A 24764-nucleotide genomic window follows, 5' to 3' on the forward strand; every position below is an offset into this window, starting at 1 on the left:
TTGTTCTATCTCTTTAAACACATCGGAGAGAATCGGCAAACACGTTCGCCGGCTTCCCTTTTCTGGGCAAAATGTAGAGGGGGCACCCGGATTTGAACCGAAAACCTCTCGATCTGCAGTCGAATGCTCTGCCACTGAGCTATGCCCCCTTTGGCTTTTCAGGTGTTTTTTACATTTTTTTTTCTATCCATTCTATCTCTTTAAACACATCAGAGAGAATCGGCAAACACCTTCGCCGGCTTCCCTTTTCTGGGCAAAAGGTAGAGGGGACACCTAGATTTGAACCGAAGACCTCTACGATCTGCAGTCGAATGCTCTGCCACTGAGCTATGCCCCCTTAGGCTTTTCTCGTGTTTTTTACATTTTTTTTTCCTATTTGTTCTATCTCTTTAAACACATCGGAGAGAATCGGCAAACACGTTCGCCGGCTTCCCTTTTCTGGGCAAAAGGTAGAGAGGGCACCCGGATTTGAACCGAAGACCTCTCGATCATCAGTCGAATGCTCTGCCACTTAGCTATGCCCCCTTTGGCTTTATTGTCGTTGTTTACATTTTTTTTTTCTATCCATTCTATCTCTTTAAAAACATCGGAGAGAATCGGCAAACACGTTCGCCGGCTTCCCTTTTCTGAGCAAAAGGTAGAAGGGGATTTGAACCGAAGACCTCTCGATCTGCAGTCGAACGCTCTACCACTGAGCTATGCCCCATTTGTTTTTTCTGGCGTTTTTTACATTTTTTTTTTCTATTCGTTCTATCTCTTTAAACACATCGGAGAGAATCGGCAAACACGTTCGCCGGCTTCCCTTTTCTGGCCAAAATGTGGAGGGGGCACCCGGATTTGAACAGAAGACCTCTCGATCTGCAGTCGAACGCTCTGCCACTGAGCTATGCCCCCTTTGGCTTTTCTGTCGTTGTTTACATTTTTTACATTTTTTTTTCTATTCATTCTATCTCTTTAAACACATCGGAGAGAATCGGCAAACACGTTCGCCGGCTTCCCTTTTCTGGGTAAAGGGTAGAGAGGGTACCCAGATATGAACCGAAGACCTCTCGATCGGCAGTCGAATTCTCTGCCACTAAGCTATTCCCCTTTGGCTTTTCTAGCGTTTTTTACATTTTTTTTTCTATTCCTTCTATCTCTTTAAACACATCGGAGAGAATCGGCAAACACGTTTGCCGGCTTCCTTTTTCTTGGCGAAGGGTAGAGGGGGCACCCGGATTTGAACAGAAGACCTCGCGATCTGCAGTCGAATGCTCTGCCACTGAGCTATGCCCCCTTTGGAGTTTCTGGTGTTTTTTACATTTTTTTTTTCTTTTCGTTCTATCTCTTTAAACACATTGGAGAGAATCGGCAAACATTTTCGCCGGCTTCCCTTTTCTGGGCAAAATGTAGAGAGGGCACCCGGATTTGAACAGAAGACCTCTCGATTTGCAGTCGAATTGCTCTGCCACTGAGCTATGCCCCCTTTGGCTTTTCTAGCGTTTTTTACATTTTTTTTTCTATTCGTACTATCTCTTTAAACACATCGGAGAGAATCGGCAAACACGTTCGCCGGCTTCCCTTTTCTGGGCAAAAGGTAGAGGGGGCACCTGGATTTGATCCGAAGACCTCTTGATCTGCAGTCGAATGCTCTGCCACTGAGCTATGCCCCCTTTGGCTTTTCTGGCGTTTTTTACATTTTTTTTTATGTTCGTTCTAACTCTTTAAACACATGGGAGAGAATCGGCAAACCCATTCGCCGGCTTCCCTTTTCTGGGCGAATGGTAGAGGGGGCACCCAGATTTGAACCGAAGACCTCTCGATCTGCATTCGAATGCTCTGCCACTGAGCTATTCCCCCTTTAGTTTTTATGGCATTTTTAACATTTTTTTTTTCTATTCGTTCTAGCTCTTTAAACACATCGGAGAGAATCGGCAAACACGTTCTCCGGCTTCCCTTTTCTGGGCAAAAGGTAGAGAGGGCACCCGGATTTGAACCGAAGACCTCTCGATCTGCAGTCGAATGCTCTGCCACTGAGATATGCCCCCTTCGGCTTTTCTGGGTTTTTTTCATTCTTTTTCTATTGGTTCTATCTCTTTAAACACATCAGAGAGAATCGGCAAACACGTTCGCCGGCTTCCCTTTTCTGGGCAAAAGGTAGAGGGGGAATTTGGATTTGAACCAAAGACGTCTCAATTTGCAGTCGAATGCTCTGCCACTGAGCTATGCCCCCTTTGGCTTTTCTGTCGTTGTTTACATTTTTTTTTCCTATCCGTTCTATCTCTTTAAACACATCGGAGAGAATCGGCAAACACGTTCGCCGGCTTCCCTTTTCTGGGCAAAAGGTAGAGGGGGCACCCGGATTTGAACCGAAGACCTCCAATTTGCAGTCGAATGCTCTGCCCCTGAGCTATGCCCCCTTTGGCTTTCCTGGGTTTTTTTTCATTTTTTTTCTATTCGTTCTATCTCTTTAAACACATCAGAGAGAATCGGCAAACACGTTCGCTGGCTTCCCTTTTCTGGGCAAAAGGTAGAGGGGGAATTTGGATTTGAACCAAAGACGTCTCAATTTGCAGTCGAATGCTCTGCCACTGAGCTATGCCCCCTTTGGCTTTTCTGTAGTTGTTTACATTTTTTTTCTATCGGTTCTATATCTTTAAACACATCGGAGAGAATCGGCAAACACGTTCGCCGGCTTCCCTTTTCTGGGCAAAAGGTAGAGAGGGCACCCGGATTTGAACCGAAGACCTCTCGATCTGCAGTCGAATGCTCTGCCACTGAGCTATGCCCCCTTTGGCTTTTCAGGCGTTTTTTACATTTTTTTTTTCTATTCGTTCTATCTCTTTAAACACATAGGAGAGAATCGGCAAACACGTTCGCCGGCTTCCCTTTTCTGGGCAAAAGGTAGAGGGGGAATTTGGATTTGAACCAAAGACGTCTCAATTTGCAGTCGAATGCTCTGCCACTGAGCTATGCCCCCTTTGGCTTTTCTGTCGTTGTTTACATTTTTTTTTTCTATTCGTACTATCTCTTTAAACACATTGGAGAGAATCCGCAAACACGTTCGCCGGCTTCCCTTTTCTGGGCAAAGGGGTAGAGGGGGCACCTGGATTTGAACTGAAGACCTCTCGATCTGCAGTCGAATGCTCTGCCACTGAGCTACGCCCCCTTTGGCTTTTCTAGCGTTTTTTACATTTTTTTTTCTATTCGTTCTATCTCTTTAAACACATCGGAGAGAATCGGCAAACACGTTCGCCGGCTTCCCTTTTCTGGGCAAAAGGTAGAGGGGGCACCCGGATTTGAACCGAAGACCTCTACGATCTGCAGTCGAATGCTCTGCCACTGAGCTATGCCCCCTTTGGCTTTTCTGGTGTTTTTTACATTTTTTTTTCCTATTCGTTCTATCTCTTTAAACACATAGGAGAGAATCGGCAAACACGTTCGCCGGCTTCCCTTTTCTGGGCAAAAGGTAGAGAGGGCACCCGGATTTGAACCGAAGACCTCTCGATCTGCAGTTGAATGCTCTGCCACTGAGCTATGCCCCCTTTGGCTTTTCAGGCATTTTTTACATTTTTTTTTTCTATTCGTTCTATCTCTTTAAACACATCGGAGAGAATCGGCAAACACGTTCGCCGGCTTCCCTTTTCTGGGCAAAAGGTAGAGGGGGAACCCGGATTTGAACCGAAGACCTCTCGATCTGCAGTCGAATGCTCTGCCACTGAGCTATGCCCCCTTTGGTTTTTCTAGCGTTTTTTACATTTTTTTTTCTATTCGTTCTATCTCTTTAAACACATTGGAGAGAATCGGCAAACACGTTCGCCGGCTTCCCTTTTCTGGGCAAAAGGTAGAGGGGGCACCCGGATTTGAACCGAAGACCTCTCGATCTGCAGTTGAATGCTCTGCCACTGAGCTATGCCCCCTTATTCCTTTCTGGCGTTTTTTACATTTTTTTTTTCTATTCGTTCTATCTCTTTAAACACATCGGAGAGAATCGGCAAACACGTTCGCCGTCTTCCCTTTTCTGGGTAAAATGTAGAGGGGGCACCCTGATTTGAACCGAAGACCTCTTGATCTGCAGTTGAATGCTCTGCCACTGAGCTATGCCCCCTTTGGCTTTTCTGGGTTTTTTTCTTTTTTTTTCTAGTCGTTCTATCTCTTTAAACACATCAGAGAGAATCGGCAAACACGTTCGCCGGCTTCCATTTTCTGGGCAAAAGGTAGAGGGGGCTCCCGGATTTGATCCGAAGACCTCTCGATCTGCAGTCGAATGCTCTGCCACTGAGCTATGCCCCCTTTAGTTTTTCTGGCGTTTTTTACATTTTTTTTTTCTATTCGTTCTATCTCTTTAAACACATCGGAGAGAATCGGCAAACACGTTCGCCGGCTTCCCTTTTCTGGGCAAAAGGTAGAGGGGGCACCCGGATTTGAACCGAAGACCTCTCGATCTGCAGTCGAATGCTCTGCCACTGAGCTATGCCCCCTTATTCTTTTCTGGCATTTTTTACATTTTTTTTTCTATTCGTTCTATCTCTTTAAACACATCGGAGAGAATCGGCAAACATGTTCGCCGGCTTCCCTTTTCTGGGCAAAATGTAGAGGGGGTACCCGGATTTGAACCGAACACCTCTCGATCTGCAGTCGAATGCTCTGCCACTGAGCTATGCCCCCTTTGGTTTTTCAGGCGTTTTTTACATTTTTTTTCTCTATTCGTTCTATCTCTTTTAACACATCGGAGAGAATCGGAAAACACGTTCGCCAGCTTCCTTTTTCTTGGCAAAAAGTAGAGGGGGCACCCGGATTTGAACCGAAGACCTCTCGATCTGCAGTTGAATGCTCTGCCACTGAGCTATGCCCCCTTTGGCTTTTCTGGGTTTTATTCTTTTTTTTTCTATTCGTTCTATCTCTTTAAACATATCAGAGAGAATCGGCAAACACGTTCGCCGGCTTCACTTTTCTGGGCAAAAGGTAGAGGGGGCACCCGGATTTGAACCGAAGACCTCTCGATCTGCAGTCGAATGCTCTGCCACTGAGCTATGCCCCCTTAGGCTTTCCTGGCGTTTTTTACATTTTTTTTTCTATTCGTTCTATCTCTTTAAACACATCGGAGAGAATCGGCAAACACGTTTGCCGGCTTCCCTTTTCTGGGCAAAAGGTAGAGGGGGCTCCCGGATTTGAACCGAAGACTTCTCGATCTGCAGTCGAATGCTCTGCCACTGAGCTATGCCTCCTTTAGTTTTTCTGGCGTTTTTTACATTTTTTTTTTCTATTCGTTCTAGCTCTTTAAACACATCGGAGAGAATCGGCAAACACGTTCGCCTGCTTCCCTTTTCTGGGCAAAAGGTAGAGGGGGCACCCGGATTTGAACCGAAGACCTCTCGATCTGCAGTCGAATGCTCTGCCACTGAGCTATGCCCCCTTTGGCTTTTCAGGCGTTTTTTACATTTTTTTTTTCTATTCGTTCTATCTCTTTAAACACATCGGAGGGAATCGGAAAACACGTTCGCCGGCTTCCCTTTTCTGGGCAAAATGTAGAGGGGGCACCCGGATTTGAACCGAAGACCTCTCGATCTGCAGTTGAACGCTCTGCCACTGAGCTATGCCCCCTTAGGCTATTCTGGGTTTTTTTCTTTTTTTTTCTATTCGTTCTATCTCTTTAAACACAGAGAGAATCGGCAAACACGTTCGCCGGCTTCCCTTTTCTGGGCAAAAGGTAGAGGGGGCACCCGGATTTGAACCGAACACCTCTCGATCTGCAGTCGAATGCTCTGCCACAGAGCTATGCCCCCTTTAGTTTTTCTGGCGTTTTTTACATTTTTTTTTTCTATTCGTTCTAGCTCTTTAAACACATCGGAGAGAATCGGCAAACACGTTCGCCGGCTTCCCTTTTCTGGGCAAAAGGTAGAGGGGGCACCCGGATTTGAACCGAAGACCTCTCGATCTGCAGTCGAATGCTCTGCCACTGAGCTATGCCCCCTTTGGCTTTTCTGGGTTTTTTTACATTTTTTTTTTCTATTCGTTCTATCTCTTTAAACACATCTGAGGGAATCGGAAAACACGTTCGCCGGCTTCCCTTTTCTGGGCAAAATGTAGAGGGGGCACGCGGATTTGAACCGAAGACCTCTCGATCTGCAGTCGAATGCTCTGCCACTGAGCTATGCCCCCTTTAGCTTTTCTGATGTTTTTTACATTTTTTTTTTCTATTCGGTCTAGCTCTTTAAACACATCGGAGAGAATCGGCAAACACGTTCGCCGGCTTCCCTTTTCTGGGCAAAAGGTAGAGGGGGCACCCGGATTTGAACCGAAGACCTCTCGATCTGCAGTCGAATGCTCTGCCACTGAGCTATGCCCCCTTTAGTTTTTCTGGCGTTTTTTACATTTTTTTTTTCTATTCGTTCTAGCTCTTTAAACACATCGGAGAGAATCGGCAAACACGTTCGCCGGCTTCCCTTTTCTGGGCAAAAGGTAGAGGGGGCACCTGGATTTGAACCGAAGACCTCTCGATCTACAGTCGAATGCTCTGCCACTGAGCTATGCCCCCTCTGGCCTTTCTAGTGTTTTTTACATTTTTTTTTCTATTCGTTCTATCTCTTTAAACACATCAGAGAGAATCGGCAAACACGTTCGCCGGCTTCCCTTTTCTGGGCAAAGGGTAGAGGGGGCACCCGGATTTGAACCGAAGACCTCTCGATCTGCAGTCGAATGCTCTGCCACTGAGCTATGCCCCCTTTGGCTTTTCTGGCGTTTTTTACATTTTTTTTTTCTATTCGTCCTATCTCTTTAAACACATCGGAGAGAATCGGCAAACACGTTCGCCGGCTTCCCTTTTCTGGGCAAAAGGTCGAGAGGGCACCCGGATTTGAACCGAAGACCTCTCGATCTGCAGTCGAATGCTCTGCCACTGAGCTATGCCCCCTCTGGCCTTTCTAGTGTTTTTTACATTTTTTTTTCTATTCGTTCTACCTCTTTAAACACATCAGAGAGAATCGGCAAACACGTTCGCCGGCTTCCTTTTTCTTGGCAAAAAGTAGAGGGGGCACGCGGATTTGAACCGAAGACCTCTCGATCTGCAGTCGAATGCTCTGCCACTGAGCTATGCCCCCTTTAGCTTTTCTGGCGTTTTTTACATTTTTTTTTTCTATTCGGTCTAGCTCTTTAAACACATCGGAGAGAATCGGCAAACACGTTCGCCGGCTTCCCTTTTCTGGGCAAAAGGTAGAGGGGGCACCCGGATTTGAACCGAAGACCTCTCGATCTGCAGTCGAATGCTCTGCCACTGAGCTATGCCCCCTTAGGCTTTTCTGGGTTTTTTTCTTTTTTTTTCTATTCGTTCTATCTCTTTAAACACATCAGAGAGAATCGGCAAACACGTTCGCCGGCTTCCCTTTTCTGGGCAAAAGGTAGAGGGGGCACCCGGATTTGAACCGAAGACCTCTCGATCTGCAGTCGAATGCTCTGCCACTGAGCTATAGCCCCTTCTGCTTTTCTTGTTTTTTTTTCATTTTTTTTCTATTTGTTCTATCTATTTAAACACATCGGAGAGAATCGGCAAACACGTTCGCCGGCTTCCCTTTTCTGGGCAGAATGTAGAGGGGGCACCCGGATTTGAACCGAAGACCTCTCGATTCAGCAGTCGAATGCTCTGCCACTGAGCTATGCCCCCTTTGGCTTTTCTGGCGTTTTTTACATTTTTTTTTTCTATTCGTACTATCTCTTTAAACACATCGGAGAGAATCGGCAAACACGTTCGCCGGCTTCCCTTTTCTGGGCAAAAGGTAGAGGGGGCACCTGGATTTGAACCGAAGACCTCTCGATCTGCAGTCGAATGCTCTGCCACTGAGCTATGCCCCCTTTGGCTTTTTTGGCGTTTTTTACATTTTTTTTTTCTATTCGTCCTATCTCTTTAAACACATCGGAGAGAATCGGCAAACACGTTCGCCGGCTTCCCTTTTCTGGGCAAAAGGTCGAGAGGGCACCCGGATTTGAACCGAAGACCTCTCGATCTGCAGTCGAATGCTCTGCCACTGAGCTATGCCCCCTTTGGCTTTGCTGGTTTTTTTTTTCATTTTTTTTCTATTCTTTCTATCTCTTTAAACACATCGGAGAGAATCGGCAAACAAGTTCGCCGGCTTCCCTTTTCTTGGCAAAATATATAGGGGGCACCCGGATTTGAACCGAAGACCTCTCGATCTGCAGTCGAATGCTCTGCCACTGAGCTATACCCCCTTCGGCTTTTCTTGGTTTTTTTTCATTTTTTTTCTATTTGTTCTATCTCTTTAAACACATCGGAGAGAATCGGCAAACACGTTCGCCGGCTTCCCTTTTCTGGGCAAAATGTAGAGGGGGCACCCGGATTTGAACCGAAAACCTCTCGATCTGCAGTCGAATGCTCTGCCACTGAGCTATGCCCCCTTTGGCTTTTCAGGTGTTTTTTACATTTTTTTTTCTATCCATTCTATCTCTTTAAACACATCAGAGAGAATCGGCAAACACCTTCGCCGGCTTCCCTTTTCTGGGCAAAAGGTAGAGGGGACACCTAGATTTGAACCGAAGACCTCTACGATCTGCAGTCGAATGCTCTGCCACTGAGCTATGCCCCCTTAGGCTTTTCTCGTGTTTTTTACATTTTTTTTTCCTATTCGTTCTATCTCTTTAAACACATCGGAGAGAATCGGCAAACACGTTCGCAGGCTTCCCTTTTCTGGGCAAAAGGTAGAGAGGGCACCCGGATTTGAACCGAAGACCTCTCGATCATCAGTCGAATGCTCTGCCACTTAGCTATGCCCCCTTTGGCTTTATTGTCGTTGTTTACATTTTTTTTTTCTATCCATTCTATCTCTTTAAAAACATCGGAGAGAATCGGCAAACACGTTCGCCGGCTTCCCTTTTCTGAGCAAAAGGTAGAAGGGGATTTGAACCGAAGACCTCTCGATCTGCAGTCGAACGCTCTACCACTGAGCTATGCCCCATTTGTTTTTTCTGGCGTTTTTTACATTTTTTTTTTCTATTCGTTCTATCTCTTTAAACACATCGGAGAGAATCGGCAAACACGTTCGCCGGCTTCCCTTTTCTGGCCAAAATGTGGAGGGGGCACCCGGATTTGAACAGAAGACCTCTCGATCTGCAGTCGAACGCTCTGCCACTGAGCTATGCCCCCTTTGGCTTTTCTGTCGTTGTTTACATTTTTTACATTTTTTTTTCTATTCATTCTATCTCTTTAAACACATCGGAGAGAATCGGCAAACACGTTCGCCGGCTTCCCTTTTCTGGGTAAAGGGTAGAGAGGGTACCTAGATATGAACCGAAGACCTCTCGATCGGCAGTCGAATTCTCTGCCACTAAGCTATTCCCCTTTGGCTTTTCTAGCGTTTTTTACATTTTTTTTTCTATTCCTTCTATCTCTTTAAACACATCGGAGAGAATCGGCAAACACGTTTGCCGGCTTCCTTTTTCTTGGCGAAGGGTAGAGGGGGCACCCGGATTTGAACAGAAGACCTCGCGATCTGCAGTCGAATGCTCTGCCACTGAGCTATGCCCCCTTTGGAGTTTCTGGTGTTTTTTACATTTTTTTTTTCTTTTCGTTCTATCTCTTTAAACACATTGGAGAGAATCGGCAAACATTTTCGCCGGCTTCCCTTTTCTGGGCAAAATGTAGAGAGGGCACCCGGATTTGAACAGAAGACCTCTCGATTTGCAGTCGAATTGCTCTGCCACTGAGCTATGCCCCCTTTGGCTTTTCTAGCGTTTTTTACATTTTTTTTTCTATTCGTACTATCTCTTTAAACACATCGGAGAGAATCGGCAAACACGTTCGCCGGCTTCCCTTTTCTGGGCAAAAGGTAGAGGGGGCACCTGGATTTGATCCGAAGACCTCTTGATCTGCAGTCGAATGCTCTGCCACTGAGCTATGCCCCCTTTGGCTTTTCTGGCGTTTTTTACATTTTTTTTTATGTTCGTTCTAACTCTTTAAACACATGGGAGAGAATCGGCAAACCCATTCGCCGGCTTCCCTTTTCTGGGCGAATGGTAGAGGGGGCACCCAGATTTGAACCGAAGACCTCTCGATCTGCATTCGAATGCTCTGCCACTGAGCTATTCCCCCTTTAGTTTTTCTGGCATTTTTAACATTTTTTTTTTCTATTCGTTCTAGCTCTTTAAACACATCGGAGAGAATCGGCAAACACGTTCTCCGGCTTCCCTTTTCTCGGCAAAAGGTAGAGAGGGCACCCGGATTTGAACCGAAGACCTCTCGATCTGCAGTCGAATGCTCTGCCACTGAGATATGCCCCCTTCGGCTTTTCTGGGTTTTTTTCATTCTTTTTCTATTGGTTCTATCTCTTTAAACACATCAGAGAGAATCGGCAAACACGTTCGCCGGCTTCCCTTTTCTGGGCAAAAGGTAGAGGGGGAATTTGGATTTGAACCAAAGACGTCTCAATTTGCAGTCGAATGCTCTGCCACTGAGCTATGCCCCCTTTGGCTTTTCTGTCGTTGTTTACATTTTTTTTTCCTATCCGTTCTATCTCTTTAAACACATCGGAGAGAATCGGCAAACACGTTCGCCGGCTTCCCTTTTCTGGGCAAAAGGTAGAGGGGGCACCCGGATTTGAACCGAAGACCTCCAATTTGCAGTCGAATGCTCTGCCCCTGAGCTATGCCCCCTTTGGCTTTAATGGGTTTTTTTTCATTTTTTTTCTATTCGTTCTATCTCTTTAAACACATCAGAGAGAATCGGCAAACACGTTCGCTGGCTTCCCTTTTCTGGGCAAAAGGTAGAGGGGGAATTTGGATTTGAACCAAAGACGTCTCAATTTGCAGTCGAATGCTCTGCCACTGAGCTATGCCCCCTTTGGCTTTTCTGTAGTTGTTTACATTTTTTTTCTATCGGTTCTATATCTTTAAACACATCGGAGAGAATCGGCAAACACGTTCGCCGGCTTCCCTTTTCTGGGCAAAAGGTAGAGGGGGAATTTGGATTTGAACCAAAGACGTCTCAATTTGCAGTCGAATGCTCTGCCACTGAGCTATGCCCCCTTTGGCTTTTCTGTCGTTGTTTACATTTTTTTTTTCTATTCGTACTATCTCTTTAAACACATTGGAGAGAATCCGCAAACACGTTCGCCGGCTTCCCTTTTCTAGGCAAAGGGGTAGAGGGGGCACCTGGATTTGAACTGAAGACCTCTCGATCTGCAGTCGAATGCTCTGCCACTGAGCTACGCCCCCTTTGGCTTTTCTAGCGTTTTTTACATTTTTTTTTCTATTCGTTCTATCTCTTTAAACACATCGGAGAGAATCGGCAAACACGTTCGCCGGCTTCCCTTTTCTGGGCAAAAGGTAGAGGGGGCACCCGGATTTGAACCGAAGACCTCTACGATCTGCAGTCGAATGCTCTGCCACTGAGCTATGCCCCCTTTGGCTTTTCTGGTGTTTTTTACATTTTTTTTTCCTATTCGTTCTATCTCTTTAAACACATAGGAGAGAATCGGCAAACACGTTCGCCGGCTTCCCTTTTCTGGGCAAAAGGTAGAGAGGGCACCCGGATTTGAACCGAAGACCTCTCGATCTGCAGTTGAATGCTCTGCCACTGAGCTATGCCCCCTTTGGCTTTTCAGGCATTTTTTACATTTTTTTTTTCTATTCGTTCTATCTCTTTAAACACATCGGAGAGAATCGGCAAACACGTTCGCCGGCTTCCCTTTTCTGGGCAAAAGGTAGAGGGGGAACCCGGATTTGAACCGAAGACCTCTCGATCTGCAGTCGAATGCTCTGCCACTGAGCTATGCCCCCTTTGGTTTTTCTAGCGTTTTTTACATTTTTTTTTCTATTCGTTCTATCTCTTTAAACACATTGGAGAGAATCGGCAAACACGTTCGCCGGCTTCCCTTTTCTGGGCAAAAGGTAGAGGGGGCACCCGGATTTGAACCGAAGACCTCTCGATCTGCAGTTGAATGCTCTGCCACTGAGCTATGCCCCCTTATTCCTTTCTGGCGTTTTTTACATTTTTTTTTTCTATTCGTTCTATCTCTTTAAACACATCGGAGAGAATCGGCAAACACGTTCGCCGTCTTCCCTTTTCTGGGTAAAATGTAGAGGGGGCACCCTGATTTGAAACGAAGACCTCTTGATCTGCAGTTGAATGCTCTGCCACTGAGCTATGCCCCCTTTGGCTTTTCTGGGTTTTTTTCTTTTTTTTTCTAGTCGTTCTATCTCTTTAAACACATCAGAGAGAATCGGCAAACACGTTCGCCGGCTTCCATTTTCTGGGCAAAAGGTAGAGGGGGCTCCCGGATTTGATCCGAAGACCTCTCGATCTGCAGTCGAATGCTCTGCCACTGAGCTATGCCCCCTTTAGTTTTTCTGGCGTTTTTTACATTTTTTTTTTCTATTCGTTCTATCTCTTTAAACACATCGGAGAGAATCGGCAAACACGTTCGCCGGCTTCCCTTTTCTGGGCAAAAGGTAGAGGGGGCACCCGGATTTGAACCGAAGACCTCTCGATCTGCAGTCGAATGCTCTGCCACTGAGCTATGCCCCCTTATTCTTTTCTGGCATTTTTTACATTTTTTTTTCTATTCGTTCTATCTCTTTAAACACATCGGAGAGAATCGGCAAACACGTTCGCCGGCTTCCCTTTTCTGGGCAAAATGTAGAGGGGGTACCCGGATTTGAACCGAAGACCTCTCGATCTGCAGTCGAATGCTCTGCCACTGAGCTATGCCCCCTTTGGTTTTTCAGGCGTTTTTTACATTTTTTTTCTCTATTCGTTCTATCTCTTTTAACACATCGGAGAGAATCGGAAAACACGTTCGCCAGCTTCCTTTTTCTTGGCAAAAAGTAGAGGGGGCACCCGGATTTGAACCGAAGACCTCTCGATCTGCAGTTGAATGCTCTGCCACTGAGCTATGCCCCCTTTGGCTTTTCTGGGTTTTATTCTTTTTTTTTCTATTCGTTCTATCTCTTTAAACATATCAGAGAGAATCGGCAAACACGTTCGCCGGCTTCACTTTTCTGGGCAAAAGGTAGAGGGGGCACCCGGATTTGAACCGAAGACCTCTCGATCTGCAGTCGAATGCTCTGCCACTGAGCTATGCCCCCTTAGGCTTTCCTGGCGTTTTTTACATTTTTTTTTCTATTCGTTCTATCTCTTTAAACACATCGGAGAGAATCGGCAAACACGTTTGCCGGCTTCCCTTTTCTGGGCAAAAGGTAGAGGGGGCTCCCGGATTTGAACCGAAGACTTCTCGATCTGCAGTCGAATGCTCTGCCACTGAGCTATGCCTCCTTTAGTTTTTCTGGCGTTTTTTACATTTTTTTTTTCTATTCGTTCTAGCTCTTTAAACACATCGGAGAGAATCGGCAAACACGTTCGCCGGCTTCCCTTTTCTGGGCAAAAGGTAGAGGGGGCACCCGGATTTGAACCGAAGACCTCTCGATCTGCAGTCGAATGCTCTGCCACTGAGCTATGCCCCCTTTGGCTTTTCAGGCGTTTTTTACATTTTTTTTTTCTATTCGTTCTATCTCTTTAAACACATCGGAGGGAATCGGAAAACACGTTCGCCGGCTTCCCTTTTCTGGGCAAAATGTAGAGGGGGCACCCGGATTTGAACCGAAGACCTCTCGATCTGCAGTTGAACGCTCTGCCACTGAGCTATGCCCCCTTAGGCTTTTCTGGGTTTTTTTCTTTTTTTTTCTATTCGTTCTATCTCTTTAAACACAGAGAGAATCGGCAAACACGTTCGCCGGCTTCCCTTTTCTGGGCAAAAGGTAGAGGGGGCACCCGGATTTGAACCGAACACCTCTCGATCTGCAGTCGAATGCTCTGCCACAGAGCTATGCCCCCTTTAGTTTTTCTGGCGTTTTTTACATTTTTTTTTTCTATTCGTTCTAGCTCTTTAAACACATCGGAGAGAATCGGCAAACACGTTCGCCGGCTTCCCTTTTCTGGGCAAAAGGTAGAGGGGGCACCCGGATTTGAACCGAAGACCTCTCGATCTGCAGTCGAATGCTCTGCCACTGAGCTATGCCCCCTTTGGCTTTTCTGGGTTTTTTTACATTTTTTTTTTCTATTCGTTCTATCTCTTTAAACACATCTGAGGGAATCGGAAAACACGTTCGCCGGCTTCCCTTTTCTGGGCAAAATGTAGAGGGGGCACGCGGATTTGAACCGAAGACCTCTCGATCTGCAGTCGAATGCTCTGCCACTGAGCTATGCCCCCTTTAGCTTTTCTGATGTTTTTTACATTTTTTTTTTCTATTCGGTCTAGCTCTTTAAACACATCGGAGAGAATCGGCAAACACGTTCGCCGGCTTCCCTTTTCTGGGCAAAAGGTAGAGGGGGCACCCGGATTTGAACCGAAGACCTCTCGATCTGCAGTCGAATGCTCTGCCACTGAGCTATGCCCCCTTATTCTTTTCTGGCATTTTTTACATTTTTTTTTCTATTCGTTCTATCTCTTTAAACACATCGGAGAGAATCGGCAAACACGTTCGCCGGCTTCCCTTTTCTGGGCAAAATGTAGAGGGGGTACCCGGATTTGAACCGAAGACCTCTCGATCTGCAGTCGAATGCTCTGCCACTGAGCTATGCCCCCTTTGGTTTTTCAGGCGTTTTTTACATTTTTTTTCTCTATTCGTTCTATCTCTTTTAACACATCGGAGAGAATCGGAAAACACGTTCGCCAGCTTCCTTTTTCTTGGCAAAAAGTAGAGGGGGCACCCGGATTTGAACCGAAGACCTCTCGATCTGCAGTTGAATGCTCTGCCACTGAGCTATGCCCCCTTTGGCTTTTCTGGGTTTTATTCTTTTTTTTTCTATTCGTTCTATCTCTTTAAACATATCAGAGAGAATCGGCAAACACGTTCGCCGGCTTCACTTTTCTGGGCAAAAGGTAGAGGGGGCACCCGGATTTGAACCGAAGACCTCTCGATCTGCAGTCGAATGCTCTGCCACTGAGCTATGCCCCCTTAGGCTTTCCTGGCGTTTTTTACATTTTTTTTTCTATTCGTTCTATCTCTTTAAACACATCGGAGAGAATCGGCAAACACGTTTGCCGGCTTCCCTTTTCTGGGCAAAAGGTAGAGGGGGCTCCCGGATTTGAACCGAAGACTTCTCGATCTGCAGTCGAATGCTCTGCCACTGAGCTATGCCTCCTTTAGTTTTTCTGGCGTTTTTTACATTTTTTTTTTCTATTCGTTCTAGCTCTTTAAACACATCGGAGAGAATCGGCAAACACGTTCGCCGGCTTCCCTTTTCTGGGCAAAAGGTAGAGGGGGCACCCGGATTTGAACCGAAGACCTCTCGATCTGCAGTCGAATGCTCTGCCACTGAGCTATGCCCCCTTTGGCTTTTCAGGCGTTTTTTACATTTTTTTTTTCTATTCGTTCTATCTCTTTAAACACATCGGAGGGAATCGGAAAACACGTTCGCCGGCTTCCCTTTTCTGGGCAAAATGTAGAGGGGGCACCCGGATTTGAACCGAAGACCTCTCGATCTGCAGTTGAACGCTCTGCCACTGAGCTATGCCCCCTTAGGCTTTTCTGGGTTTTTTTCTTTTTTTTTCTATTCGTTCTATCTCTTTAAACACAGAGAGAATCGGCAAACACGTTCGCCGGCTTCCCTTTTCTGGGCAAAAGGTAGAGGGGGCACCCGGATTTGAACCGAACACCTCTCGATCTGCAGTCGAATGCTCTGCCACAGAGCTATGCCCCCTTTAGTTTTTCTGGCGTTTTTTACATTTTTTTTTTCTATTCGTTCTAGCTCTTTAAACACATCGGAGAGAATCGGCAAACACGTTCGCCGGCTTCCCTTTTCTGGGCAAAAGGTAGAGGGGGCACCCGGATTTGAACCGAAGACCTCTCGATCTGCAGTCGAATGCTCTGCCACTGAGCTATGCCCCCTTTGGCTTTTCTGGGTTTTTTTACATTTTTTTTTTCTATTCGTTCTATCTCTTTAAACACATCTGAGGGAATCGGAAAACACGTTCGCCGGCTTCCCTTTTCTGGGCAAAATGTAGAGGGGGCACGCGGATTTGAACCGAAGACCTCTCGATCTGCAGTCGAATGCTCTGCCACTGAGCTATGCCCCCTTTAGTTTTTCTGGCGTTTTTTACATTTTTTTTTTCTATTCGTTCTAGCTCTTTAAACACATCGGAGAGAATCGGCAAACACGTTCGCCGGCTTCCCTTTTCTGGGCAAAAGGTAGAGGGGGCACCTGGATTTGAACCGAAGACCTCTCGATCTACAGTCGAATGCTCTGCCACTGAGCTATGCCCCCTCTGGCCTTTCTAGTGTTTTTTACATTTTTTTTTCTATTCGTTCTATCTCTTTAAACACATCAGAGAGAATCGGCAAACACGTTCGCCGACTTCCCTTTTCTGGGCAAAGGGTAGAGGGGGCACCCGGATTTGAACCGAAGACCTCTCGATCTGCAGTCGAATGCTCTGCCACTGAGCTATGCCCCCTTTAGTTTTTCTGGCGTTTTTTACATTTTTTTTTTCTATTCGTTCTAGCTCTTTAAACACATCGGAGAGAATCGGCAAACACGTTCGCCGGCTTCCCTTTTCTGGGCAAAAGGTAGAGGGGGCACCTGGATTTGAACCGAAGACCTCTCGATCTACAGTCGAACGCTCTGCCACTGAACTATGCCCCCTCTGGCCTTTCTAGTGTTTTTTACATTTTTTTTTCTATTCGTTCTATCTCTTTAAACACATCAGAGAGAATCGGCAAACACGTTCGCCGGCTTCCCTTTTCTGGGCAAAGGGTAGAGGGGGCACCCGGATTTGAACCGAAGACCTCTCGATCTGCAGTCGAATGCTCTGCCACTGAGCTATGCCCCCTTTGGCTTTTCTGGCGTTTTTTACATTTTTTTTTTCTATTCGTCCTATCTCTTTAAACACATCGGAGAGAATCGGCAAACACGTTCGCCGGCTTCCCTTTTCTGGGCAAAAGGTCGAGAGGGCACCCGGATTTGAACCGAAGACCTCTCGATCTGCAGTCGAATGCTCTGCCACTGAGCTATGCCCCCTCTGGCCTTTCTAGTGATTTTTACATTTTTTTTTCTATTCGTTCTACCTCTTTAAACACATCAGAGAGAATCGGCAAACACGTTCGCCGGCTTCCTTTTTCTTGGCAAAAAGTAGAGGGGGCACGCGGATTTGAACCGAAGACCTCTCGATCTGCAGTCGAATGCTCTGCCACTGAGCTATGCCCCCTTTAGCTTTTCTGGCGTTTTTTACATTTTTTTTTTCTATTCGGTCTAGCTCTTTAAACACATCGGAGAGAATCGGCAAACACGTTCGCCGGCTTCCCTTTTCTGGGCAAAATGTAGAGGGGGCACCCGGATTTGAACCGAAGACCTCTCGATCTGCAGTTCAATGCTCTGCCACTGAGCTATGCCCCCTTTGGCTTTTCTGGGTTTTTTTTTTTTTTTTCTATTCGTACTATCTCTTTAAACACATCATAGAGAATCGGCAAACACGTTCGCCGGCTTCCCTTTTCTGGGCAAAAGGTAGAGGGGGCACCCGGATTTGAACCGAAGACCTCTCGATCTGCAGTCAAATGCTCTGCCACTGAGCTATGCCCCCTTAGGCTTTTCTGGGTTTTTTTCTTTTTTTTTCTATTCGTTCTATCTCTTTAAACACATCAGAGAGAATCGGCAAACACGTTCGCCGGCTTCCCTTTTCTGGGCAAAAGGTAGAGGGGGCACCCGGATTTGAACCGAAGACCTCTCGATCTGCAGTCGAATGCTCTGCCACTGAGCTATAGCCCCTTCTGCTTTTCTTGTTTTTTTTTCATTTTTTTTCTATTTGTTCTATCTATTTAAACACATCGGAGAGAATCGGCAAACACGTTCGCCGGCTTCCCTTTTCTGGGCAGAATGTAGAGGGGGCACCCGGATTTGAACCGAAGACCTCTCGATTCAGCAGTCGAATGCTCTGCCACTGAGCTATGCCCCCTTTGGCTTTTCTGGCGTTTTTTACATTTTTTTTTTCTATTCGTACTATCTCTTTAAACACATCGGAGAGAATCGGCAAACACGTTCGCCGGCTTCCCTTTTCTGGCCAAAAGGTAGAGGGGGCACCTGGATTTGAACCGAAGACCTCTCGATCTGCAGTCGAATGCTCTGCCACTGAGCTATGCCCCCTTTAGCTTTTCTGACGTTTTTTACATTTTTTTTTTCTATTCGGTCTAGCTCTTTAAACACATCGGAGAGAATCGGCAAACACGTTCGCCGGCTTCCCTTTTCTGGGCAAAAGGTAGAGGGGGCACCCGGATTTGAACCGAAGACCTCTCGATCTGCAGTCGAATGCTCTGCCACTGAGCTATGCCCCCTTTAGTTTTTCCGGCGTTTTTTACATTTTTTTTTTCTATTCGTTCTAGCTCTTTAAACACATCGGAGAGAATCGGCAAACACGTTCGCCGGCTTCCCTTTTCTGGGCAAAAGGTAGAGGGGGCACCTGGATTTGAACCGAAGACCTCTCGATCTACAGTCGAATGCTCTGCCACTGAGCTATGCCCCCTCTGGCCTTTCTAGTGCTTTTTACATTTTTTTTTCTATTCGTTCTATCTCTTTAAACACATCGGAGAGAATCGGCAAACATGTTCGCCGGCTTCCCTTTTCTGGGCAAAGGGTAGAAGGGGCACCCGGATTTGAACCGAAGACCTCTCGATCTGCAGTCGAATGCTCTGCCACTGAGCTATGCCCCCTTTGGCTTTTCTGGCGTTTTTTACATTTTTTTTTTCTATTCGTCCTATCTCTTTAAACACATCGGAGAGAATCGGCAAACACATTCGCCGGCTTCCCTTTTCTGGGCAAAAGGTCGAGAGGGCACCCGGATTTGAACCGAAGACCTCTCGATCTGCAGTCGAATGCTCTGCCACTGAGCTATGCCCCCTCTGGCCTGTCTAGTGTTTTTTACATTTTTTTTTCTATTCGTTCTACCTCTTTAAACACATCATAGAGAATCGGCAAACACGTTCGCCGGCTTCCTTTTTCTTGGCAAAAAGTAGAGGGGGCACGCGGATTTGAACCGAAGACCTCTCGATCTGCAGTCGAATGCTCTGCCACTGAGCTATGCCCCCTTTAGCTTTTCTGGCGTTTTTTACATTTTTTTTTCTATTCGGTCTAGCTCTTTAAACACATCGGAGAGAATCGGCAAACACGTTCGCCGGCTTCCCTTTTCTGGGCAAAATGTAGAGGGGGCACCCGGATTTGAACCGAAGACCTCTCGATCTGCAGTTCAATGCTCTGCCACTGAGCTATGCCCCCTTTGGCTTTTCTGGGTTTTTTTCTTTTTTTTTCTATTCGTACTATCTCTTTAAACACATCATAGAGAATCGGCAAACACGTTCGCCGGCTTCCCTTTTCTGGGCAAAAGGTAGAGGGGGCAACCGGATTTGAACCGAAGACCTCTCGATCTGCAGTCGAATGCTCTGCCACTGAGCTATGCCCCCTTAGGCTTTTCTGGGTTTTTTTCTTTTTTTTTCTATTCGTTCTATCTCTTTAAACACATCAGAGAGAATCGGCAAACACGTTCGCCGGCTTCCCTTTTCTGGGCAAAAGGTAGAGGGGGCACCCGGATTTGAACCGAAGACCTCTCGATCTGCAGTCGAATGCTCTGCCACTGAGCTATAGCCCCTTCTACTTTTCTTGTTTTTTTTTCATTTTTTTTCTATTTGTTCTATCTATTTAAACACATCGGAGATAATCGGCAAACACGTTCGCCGGCTTCCCTTTTCTGGGCAGAATGTAGAGGGGGCACCCGGATTTGAACCGAAGACCTCTCGATTCAGCAGTCGAATGCTCTGCCACTGAGCTATGCCCCCTTTGGCTTTTCTGGCGTTTTTTACATTTTTTTTTTCTATTCGTACTATCTCTTTAAACACATCGGAGAGAATCGGCAAACACGTTCGCCGGCTTCCCTTTTCTGGGCAAAAGGTAGAGGGGGCACCTGGATTTGAACCGAAGACCTCTCGATCTGCAGTCGAATGCTCTGCCACTGAGCTATGCCCCCTTTGGCTTTTCTGTCGTTTTTTACATTTTTTTTTTCTATTCGTTCTATCTCTTTAAACACATCGGAGAGAATCGGCAAACACGTTCGCCGGCTTCCCTTTTCTGGGCAAAAGGTCGAGGGGGCACCCGGATTTGAACCGAAGACCTCTCGATCTGCAGTCGAATGCTCTGCCACTGAGCTATGCCCCCTTTGGTTTTTCAGGCGTTTTTTACATTTTTTTTTTCTATTCGTTCTATCTCTTTTAACACATCGGAGAGAATCGGAAAACACGTTCGCCGGCTTCCTTTTTCTTGGCAAAAAGTAGAGGGGGCACGCGGATTTGAACCGAAGACCTCTTGATCTGCAGTCGAATGCTCTGCCACTGAGCTATGCCCCCTTTAGCTTTTCTGGCGTTTTTTACATTTTTTTTTTCTATTCGGTCTAGCTCTTTAAACACATCGGAGAGAATCGGCAAACACGTTCGCCGGCTTCCCTTTTCTGGGCAAAAGGTAGAGGGGGCACCCGGATTTGAACCGAGGACCTCTCGATCTGCAGTCTAATGCTCTGCCACTGAGCTATGCCCCCTTTGGCTTTTCTGTCGTTTTTTTACATTTTTTTTTTCTATTCGTTCTATCTCTTTAAACACATCGGAGAGAATCGAAAAACACGTTCGCCGGCTTCATTTTTCTTGGCAAAGGGTAGAGGGGGCACCCGGATTTGAACCGAAGACCTCTCGATCTGCAGTTGAATGCTCTGCCACTGAGCTATGCCCCCTTTGGCTTTTCTGGGTTTTTTTCTTTTTTTTTCTATTCGTACTATCTCTTTAAACACATCATAGAGAATCGGCAAACACGTTCGCCGGCTTCCCTTTTCTGGGCAAAAGGTAGAGGGGGCAACTGGATTTGAACCGAAGACCTCTCGATCTGCAGTCGAATGCTCTGCCACTGAGCTATGCCCCCTTAGGCTTTTCTGGGTTTTTTTCTTTTTTTTTCTATTCGTTCTATCTCTTTAAACACATCAGAGAGAATCGGCAAACACGTTCGCCGGCTTCCCTTTTCTGGGCAAAAGGTAGAGGGGGCACCCGGATTTGAACCGAACACCTCTCGATCTGCAGTCGAATGCTCTGCCACTGAGCTATGCCCCCTTTAGTTTTTCTGGCGTTTTTTACATTTTTTTTTTCTATTCGTTCTAGCTCTTTAAACACATCGGAGAGAATCGGCAAACACGTTCGCCGGCTTCCCTTTTCTGGGCAAAAGGTAGAGGGGGCACCCGGATTTGAACCGAAGACCTCTCGATCTGCAGTCGAATGCTCTGCCACTGAGCTATGCCCCCTTTGGCTTTTCTGGGTTTTTTTCTTTTTTTTTTATTCGTTCTATCTCTTTAAACACATCAGAGAGAATCGGCAAACACGTTCGTCGGCTTCCCTTTTCTGGGCAAAAGGTAGAGGGGGCTCCAGGATTTGAACCGAAGACCTCTCGATCTGCAGTCGAATGCTCTGCCATGGAGCTATGCCCCCTTTAGTTTTTCGGGCGTTTTTTACATTTTTTTTTCTATTCGTTCTAGCTCTTTAAACACATCAGAGAGAATCGGCAAACACGTTCGCCGGCTTCCCTTTTCTGGGCAAAAGGTAGAGGGGGCACCCGGATTTGAACCGAAGACCTCTCGATCTGCAGTCGAATTGCTCTGCCACTGAGCTATGCCCCTTTTGGCTTTTCTAGCGTTTTTTACATTTTTTTTTTCTATTCGTACTATCTCTTTAAACACATTGGAGAGATTCGGCAAACACGTTCGCCGGCTTCCCTTTTCTGGGCAAAAGGTAGAGGGGGCACCTGGATTTGTTCCGAAGACCTCTCGATCTGCAGTCGAACGCTCTACCACTGAGCTATGCCCCATTTGTTTTTTCTGGCGTTTTTTACATTTTTTTTTTCTATTCGTTCTATCTCTTTAAACACATCGGAGAGAATCGGCAAACACGTTCGCCGGCTTCCCTTTTCTGGCCAAAATGTGGAGGGGGCACCCGGATTTGAACAGAAGACCTCTCGATCTGCAGTCGAACGCTCTGCCACTGAGCTATGCCCCCTTTGGCTTTTCTGTTGTTGTTTACATTTTTTTTTTCTATTCATTCTATCTCTTTAAACACATCGGAGAGAATCGGCAAACATGTTCGCCGGGTTCCCTTTTCTGGGCAAAGGGTAGAGAGGGTACCCAGATATGAACCGAAGACCTCTCGCTCGGCAGTCGAATTCTCTGCCACTAAACTATACCCCCTTTGGCTTTTCTAGCGTTTTTTATATCTTTTTTTTCTACTCTTTCTATCTCTTTAAACACATCGGAGAGAATTGTCAAACATGTTCGCCGGCTTCCTTTTTCTTGGCGAAGGGTAGAGGGGGCATCCGGATTTGAACCGAAGACCTCTTGATCTGCAGTCGAATGCTCTGCCACTGAGCTATGCCCCCTTTGGCTTTTCTGGCGTTTTTTACATTTTTTTTTTCTATTTGTTCTATCTCTTTAAACACATCGGAGAGAATCGGCAAATACGTTCGTCGGCTTCCTTTTATCTTGGCGAAAGGTAGAGGGGGCACCTGGATTTGAACCGAAGACCTCTCGATCTGCAGTCGAATGCTCTGCCACTGAGCTATGCCCCCTTTGGCGTTTCTGGCGTTTTTTACATTTTTTTTTTCTTTTCGTTCTATCTCTTTAAACACATCGGAGAGAATCGGCAAACATTTTCGCCGACTTCCCTTTTCTGGGCAAAATGTAGAGAGGGCACCCGGATTTGAACCGAAGACCTCTCGATTTGCAGTCGAATTGCTCTGCCACTGAACTATGCCCCCTTTGGCTTTTCTAGCGTTTTTTACATTTTTTTTTTCTATTCGTACTATCTCTTTAAACACATCGGAGAGAATCGGCAAACACGTTCGCCGGCTTCCCTTTTCTGGGCAAAAGGTAGAGGGGGCACCTGGATTTGATCCGAAGACCTCTCGATCTGCAGTCGAATGCTCTGCCACTGAGCTATGCCCCCTTTGGCTTTTCTGGCGTTTTTTACATTTTTTTTTCTATTCGTTCTATCTCTTTAAACACATCGGAGAGAATCGGCAAACACGTTCGCCGGCTTCCTTTTTCTTGGCAAAACGTAGAGAGGGCACTCGGATTTGAACCGAAGACCTCTAGATCTGCAGTCGAATGCTCTGCCACTGAGCTATGCCCCCTTTGGCTTTGCTGGGTTTTTTTTTCATTTTTTTTCTATTCTTTCTATCTCTTTAAACACATCGGAGAGAATCGGCAAACAAGTTCGCCGGCTTCCCTTTTCTGGGCAAAATGTAGAGGGGGCACCCGGATTTGAACCGAAAACCTCTCGATCTGCAGTCGAATGCTCTGCCACTGAGCTATGCCCCCTTTGGCTTTTCAGGTGTTTTTTACATTTTTTTTTCTATCCATTCTATCTCTTTAAACACATCAGAGAGAATCGGCAAACACCTTCGCCGGCTTCCCTTTTCTGGGCAAAAGGTAGAGGGGGCACCTGGATTTGAACCGAAGACCTCTACGATCTGCAGTCGAATGCTCTGCCACTGAGCTATGCCCCCTTAGGCTTTTCTCGTGTTTTTTACATTTTTTTTTCCTATTCGTTCTATCTCTTTAAACACATCGGAGAGAATCGGCAAACACGTTCGCCGGCTTCCCTTTTCTGGGCAAAAGGTAGAGAGAGCACCCGGATTTGAACCGAAGACCTCTCGATCATCAGTCGAATGCTCTGCCACTTAGCTATGCCCCCTTTGGCTTTATTGTCGTTGTTTACATTTTTTTTTTCTATCCATTCTATCTCTTTAAAAACATCGGAGAGAATCGGCAAACACGTTCGCCGGCTTCCCTTTTCTGAGCAAAAGGTAGAAGGGGATTTGAACCGAAGACCTCTCGATCTGCAGTCGAACGCTCTACCACTGAGCTATGCCCCATTTGTTTTTTCTGGCGTTTTTTACATTTTTTTTTTCTATTCGTTCTATCTCTTTAAACACATCGGAGAGAATCGGCAAACACGTTCGCCGGCTTCCCTTTTCTGGCCAAAATGTGGAGGGGGCACCCGGATTTGAACAGAAGACCTCTCGATCTGCAGTCGAACGCTCTGCCACTGAGCTATGCCCCCTTTGGCTTTTCTGTCGTTGTTTACATTTTTTACATTTTTTTTTCTATTCATTCTATCTCTTTAAACACATCGGAGAGAATCGGCAAACACGTTCGCCGGCTTCCCTTTTCTGGGTAAAGGGTAGAGAGGGTACCCAGATATGAACCGAAGACCTCTCGATCGGCAGTCGAATTCTCTGCCACTAAGCTATTCCCCTTTGGCTTTTCTAGCGTTTTTTACATTTTTTTTTCTATTCCTTCTATCTCTTTAAACACATCTGAGAGAATCGGCAAACACGTTTGCCGGCTTCCTTTTTCTTGGCGAAGGGTAGAGGGGGCACCCGGATTTGAACAGAAGACCTCGCGATCTGCAGTCGAATGCTCTGCCACTGAGCTATGCCCCCTTTGGAGTTTCTGGTGTTTTTTACATTTTTTTTTTCTTTTCGTTCTATCTCTTTAAACACATCGGAGAGAATCGGCAAACATTTTCGCCGGCTTCCCTTTTCTGGGCAAAATGTAGAGAGGGCACCCGGATTTGAACAGAAGACCTCTCGATTTGCAGTCGAATTGCTCTGCCACTGAGCTATGCCCCCTTTGGCTTTTCTAGCGTTTTTTACATTTTATTTTCTATTCGTACTATCTCTTTAAACACATCGGAGAGAATCGGCAAACACGTTC

The 24764-nt window shown here is 46.2% G+C and overlaps 45 non-coding genes across 45 annotated transcripts; all 45 read right to left on the reverse strand.

Moving 5' to 3' along the window:
* Positions 1-77: 77 nt before the first annotated feature.
* Positions 78-149, reverse strand: TRNAC-GCA (transfer RNA cysteine (anticodon GCA)). Its single transcript has one exon. It is a non-coding gene; the product is annotated as a tRNA-Cys (tRNA).
* A 304-nt stretch (positions 150-453) lies between these two features.
* On the reverse strand, positions 454-525 carry TRNAI-GAU (transfer RNA isoleucine (anticodon GAU)). The gene has a single exon. It is a non-coding gene; the product is annotated as a tRNA-Ile (tRNA).
* Positions 526-2699: 2174 nt separating this feature from the next.
* TRNAC-GCA (transfer RNA cysteine (anticodon GCA)) lies at positions 2700-2771 on the reverse strand. Its single transcript has one exon. It is a non-coding gene; the product is annotated as a tRNA-Cys (tRNA).
* A 1617-nt stretch (positions 2772-4388) lies between these two features.
* TRNAC-GCA (transfer RNA cysteine (anticodon GCA)) lies at positions 4389-4460 on the reverse strand. The gene has a single exon. It is a non-coding gene; the product is annotated as a tRNA-Cys (tRNA).
* A 488-nt stretch (positions 4461-4948) lies between these two features.
* On the reverse strand, positions 4949-5020 carry TRNAC-GCA (transfer RNA cysteine (anticodon GCA)). Its single transcript has one exon. It is a non-coding gene; the product is annotated as a tRNA-Cys (tRNA).
* A 303-nt stretch (positions 5021-5323) lies between these two features.
* On the reverse strand, positions 5324-5395 carry TRNAC-GCA (transfer RNA cysteine (anticodon GCA)). Its single transcript has one exon. It is a non-coding gene; the product is annotated as a tRNA-Cys (tRNA).
* Positions 5396-5881: 486 nt separating this feature from the next.
* On the reverse strand, positions 5882-5953 carry TRNAC-GCA (transfer RNA cysteine (anticodon GCA)). Its single transcript has one exon. It is a non-coding gene; the product is annotated as a tRNA-Cys (tRNA).
* Positions 5954-6069: 116 nt separating this feature from the next.
* On the reverse strand, positions 6070-6141 carry TRNAC-GCA (transfer RNA cysteine (anticodon GCA)). The gene has a single exon. It is a non-coding gene; the product is annotated as a tRNA-Cys (tRNA).
* Positions 6142-6257: 116 nt separating this feature from the next.
* On the reverse strand, positions 6258-6329 carry TRNAC-GCA (transfer RNA cysteine (anticodon GCA)). Its single transcript has one exon. It is a non-coding gene; the product is annotated as a tRNA-Cys (tRNA).
* Positions 6330-6632: 303 nt separating this feature from the next.
* On the reverse strand, positions 6633-6704 carry TRNAC-GCA (transfer RNA cysteine (anticodon GCA)). The gene has a single exon. It is a non-coding gene; the product is annotated as a tRNA-Cys (tRNA).
* Positions 6705-6820: 116 nt separating this feature from the next.
* TRNAC-GCA (transfer RNA cysteine (anticodon GCA)) lies at positions 6821-6892 on the reverse strand. Its single transcript has one exon. It is a non-coding gene; the product is annotated as a tRNA-Cys (tRNA).
* A 115-nt stretch (positions 6893-7007) lies between these two features.
* Positions 7008-7079, reverse strand: TRNAC-GCA (transfer RNA cysteine (anticodon GCA)). Its single transcript has one exon. It is a non-coding gene; the product is annotated as a tRNA-Cys (tRNA).
* Positions 7080-7195: 116 nt separating this feature from the next.
* TRNAC-GCA (transfer RNA cysteine (anticodon GCA)) lies at positions 7196-7267 on the reverse strand. Its single transcript has one exon. It is a non-coding gene; the product is annotated as a tRNA-Cys (tRNA).
* A 488-nt stretch (positions 7268-7755) lies between these two features.
* TRNAC-GCA (transfer RNA cysteine (anticodon GCA)) lies at positions 7756-7827 on the reverse strand. Its single transcript has one exon. It is a non-coding gene; the product is annotated as a tRNA-Cys (tRNA).
* Positions 7828-7943: 116 nt separating this feature from the next.
* On the reverse strand, positions 7944-8015 carry TRNAC-GCA (transfer RNA cysteine (anticodon GCA)). Its single transcript has one exon. It is a non-coding gene; the product is annotated as a tRNA-Cys (tRNA).
* Positions 8016-8130: 115 nt separating this feature from the next.
* TRNAC-GCA (transfer RNA cysteine (anticodon GCA)) lies at positions 8131-8202 on the reverse strand. The gene has a single exon. It is a non-coding gene; the product is annotated as a tRNA-Cys (tRNA).
* A 114-nt stretch (positions 8203-8316) lies between these two features.
* Positions 8317-8388, reverse strand: TRNAC-GCA (transfer RNA cysteine (anticodon GCA)). The gene has a single exon. It is a non-coding gene; the product is annotated as a tRNA-Cys (tRNA).
* A 304-nt stretch (positions 8389-8692) lies between these two features.
* TRNAI-GAU (transfer RNA isoleucine (anticodon GAU)) lies at positions 8693-8764 on the reverse strand. The gene has a single exon. It is a non-coding gene; the product is annotated as a tRNA-Ile (tRNA).
* A 3675-nt stretch (positions 8765-12439) lies between these two features.
* Positions 12440-12511, reverse strand: TRNAC-GCA (transfer RNA cysteine (anticodon GCA)). Its single transcript has one exon. It is a non-coding gene; the product is annotated as a tRNA-Cys (tRNA).
* Positions 12512-12999: 488 nt separating this feature from the next.
* Positions 13000-13071, reverse strand: TRNAC-GCA (transfer RNA cysteine (anticodon GCA)). Its single transcript has one exon. It is a non-coding gene; the product is annotated as a tRNA-Cys (tRNA).
* Positions 13072-13374: 303 nt separating this feature from the next.
* TRNAC-GCA (transfer RNA cysteine (anticodon GCA)) lies at positions 13375-13446 on the reverse strand. The gene has a single exon. It is a non-coding gene; the product is annotated as a tRNA-Cys (tRNA).
* Positions 13447-13932: 486 nt separating this feature from the next.
* Positions 13933-14004, reverse strand: TRNAC-GCA (transfer RNA cysteine (anticodon GCA)). The gene has a single exon. It is a non-coding gene; the product is annotated as a tRNA-Cys (tRNA).
* A 116-nt stretch (positions 14005-14120) lies between these two features.
* Positions 14121-14192, reverse strand: TRNAC-GCA (transfer RNA cysteine (anticodon GCA)). Its single transcript has one exon. It is a non-coding gene; the product is annotated as a tRNA-Cys (tRNA).
* Positions 14193-14308: 116 nt separating this feature from the next.
* TRNAC-GCA (transfer RNA cysteine (anticodon GCA)) lies at positions 14309-14380 on the reverse strand. Its single transcript has one exon. It is a non-coding gene; the product is annotated as a tRNA-Cys (tRNA).
* Positions 14381-14868: 488 nt separating this feature from the next.
* On the reverse strand, positions 14869-14940 carry TRNAC-GCA (transfer RNA cysteine (anticodon GCA)). The gene has a single exon. It is a non-coding gene; the product is annotated as a tRNA-Cys (tRNA).
* A 303-nt stretch (positions 14941-15243) lies between these two features.
* On the reverse strand, positions 15244-15315 carry TRNAC-GCA (transfer RNA cysteine (anticodon GCA)). Its single transcript has one exon. It is a non-coding gene; the product is annotated as a tRNA-Cys (tRNA).
* A 486-nt stretch (positions 15316-15801) lies between these two features.
* TRNAC-GCA (transfer RNA cysteine (anticodon GCA)) lies at positions 15802-15873 on the reverse strand. The gene has a single exon. It is a non-coding gene; the product is annotated as a tRNA-Cys (tRNA).
* Positions 15874-15989: 116 nt separating this feature from the next.
* On the reverse strand, positions 15990-16061 carry TRNAC-GCA (transfer RNA cysteine (anticodon GCA)). The gene has a single exon. It is a non-coding gene; the product is annotated as a tRNA-Cys (tRNA).
* A 303-nt stretch (positions 16062-16364) lies between these two features.
* On the reverse strand, positions 16365-16436 carry TRNAC-GCA (transfer RNA cysteine (anticodon GCA)). Its single transcript has one exon. It is a non-coding gene; the product is annotated as a tRNA-Cys (tRNA).
* A 303-nt stretch (positions 16437-16739) lies between these two features.
* TRNAC-GCA (transfer RNA cysteine (anticodon GCA)) lies at positions 16740-16811 on the reverse strand. The gene has a single exon. It is a non-coding gene; the product is annotated as a tRNA-Cys (tRNA).
* Positions 16812-16927: 116 nt separating this feature from the next.
* TRNAC-GCA (transfer RNA cysteine (anticodon GCA)) lies at positions 16928-16999 on the reverse strand. The gene has a single exon. It is a non-coding gene; the product is annotated as a tRNA-Cys (tRNA).
* A 115-nt stretch (positions 17000-17114) lies between these two features.
* On the reverse strand, positions 17115-17186 carry TRNAC-GCA (transfer RNA cysteine (anticodon GCA)). Its single transcript has one exon. It is a non-coding gene; the product is annotated as a tRNA-Cys (tRNA).
* A 300-nt stretch (positions 17187-17486) lies between these two features.
* On the reverse strand, positions 17487-17558 carry TRNAC-GCA (transfer RNA cysteine (anticodon GCA)). The gene has a single exon. It is a non-coding gene; the product is annotated as a tRNA-Cys (tRNA).
* A 488-nt stretch (positions 17559-18046) lies between these two features.
* TRNAC-GCA (transfer RNA cysteine (anticodon GCA)) lies at positions 18047-18118 on the reverse strand. Its single transcript has one exon. It is a non-coding gene; the product is annotated as a tRNA-Cys (tRNA).
* Positions 18119-18234: 116 nt separating this feature from the next.
* TRNAC-GCA (transfer RNA cysteine (anticodon GCA)) lies at positions 18235-18306 on the reverse strand. The gene has a single exon. It is a non-coding gene; the product is annotated as a tRNA-Cys (tRNA).
* Positions 18307-18609: 303 nt separating this feature from the next.
* Positions 18610-18681, reverse strand: TRNAC-GCA (transfer RNA cysteine (anticodon GCA)). Its single transcript has one exon. It is a non-coding gene; the product is annotated as a tRNA-Cys (tRNA).
* A 116-nt stretch (positions 18682-18797) lies between these two features.
* TRNAC-GCA (transfer RNA cysteine (anticodon GCA)) lies at positions 18798-18869 on the reverse strand. The gene has a single exon. It is a non-coding gene; the product is annotated as a tRNA-Cys (tRNA).
* A 115-nt stretch (positions 18870-18984) lies between these two features.
* Positions 18985-19056, reverse strand: TRNAC-GCA (transfer RNA cysteine (anticodon GCA)). The gene has a single exon. It is a non-coding gene; the product is annotated as a tRNA-Cys (tRNA).
* A 300-nt stretch (positions 19057-19356) lies between these two features.
* On the reverse strand, positions 19357-19428 carry TRNAC-GCA (transfer RNA cysteine (anticodon GCA)). Its single transcript has one exon. It is a non-coding gene; the product is annotated as a tRNA-Cys (tRNA).
* A 488-nt stretch (positions 19429-19916) lies between these two features.
* TRNAC-GCA (transfer RNA cysteine (anticodon GCA)) lies at positions 19917-19988 on the reverse strand. Its single transcript has one exon. It is a non-coding gene; the product is annotated as a tRNA-Cys (tRNA).
* A 116-nt stretch (positions 19989-20104) lies between these two features.
* Positions 20105-20176, reverse strand: TRNAC-GCA (transfer RNA cysteine (anticodon GCA)). The gene has a single exon. It is a non-coding gene; the product is annotated as a tRNA-Cys (tRNA).
* A 304-nt stretch (positions 20177-20480) lies between these two features.
* On the reverse strand, positions 20481-20552 carry TRNAC-GCA (transfer RNA cysteine (anticodon GCA)). The gene has a single exon. It is a non-coding gene; the product is annotated as a tRNA-Cys (tRNA).
* Positions 20553-21227: 675 nt separating this feature from the next.
* TRNAC-GCA (transfer RNA cysteine (anticodon GCA)) lies at positions 21228-21299 on the reverse strand. Its single transcript has one exon. It is a non-coding gene; the product is annotated as a tRNA-Cys (tRNA).
* A 1241-nt stretch (positions 21300-22540) lies between these two features.
* Positions 22541-22612, reverse strand: TRNAC-GCA (transfer RNA cysteine (anticodon GCA)). The gene has a single exon. It is a non-coding gene; the product is annotated as a tRNA-Cys (tRNA).
* A 679-nt stretch (positions 22613-23291) lies between these two features.
* On the reverse strand, positions 23292-23363 carry TRNAC-GCA (transfer RNA cysteine (anticodon GCA)). The gene has a single exon. It is a non-coding gene; the product is annotated as a tRNA-Cys (tRNA).
* Between the last annotated feature and the right edge of the window lie 1401 nt (positions 23364-24764).

The sequence above is a fragment of the Staurois parvus genome, unplaced genomic scaffold (assembly GCF_062004578.1).
Source record: "Staurois parvus isolate SC_StPar_1 unplaced genomic scaffold, SC_StPar_1.0 ptg000011l, whole genome shotgun sequence".
NCBI classification, from domain to species: domain Eukaryota; kingdom Metazoa; phylum Chordata; class Amphibia; order Anura; family Ranidae; genus Staurois; species Staurois parvus.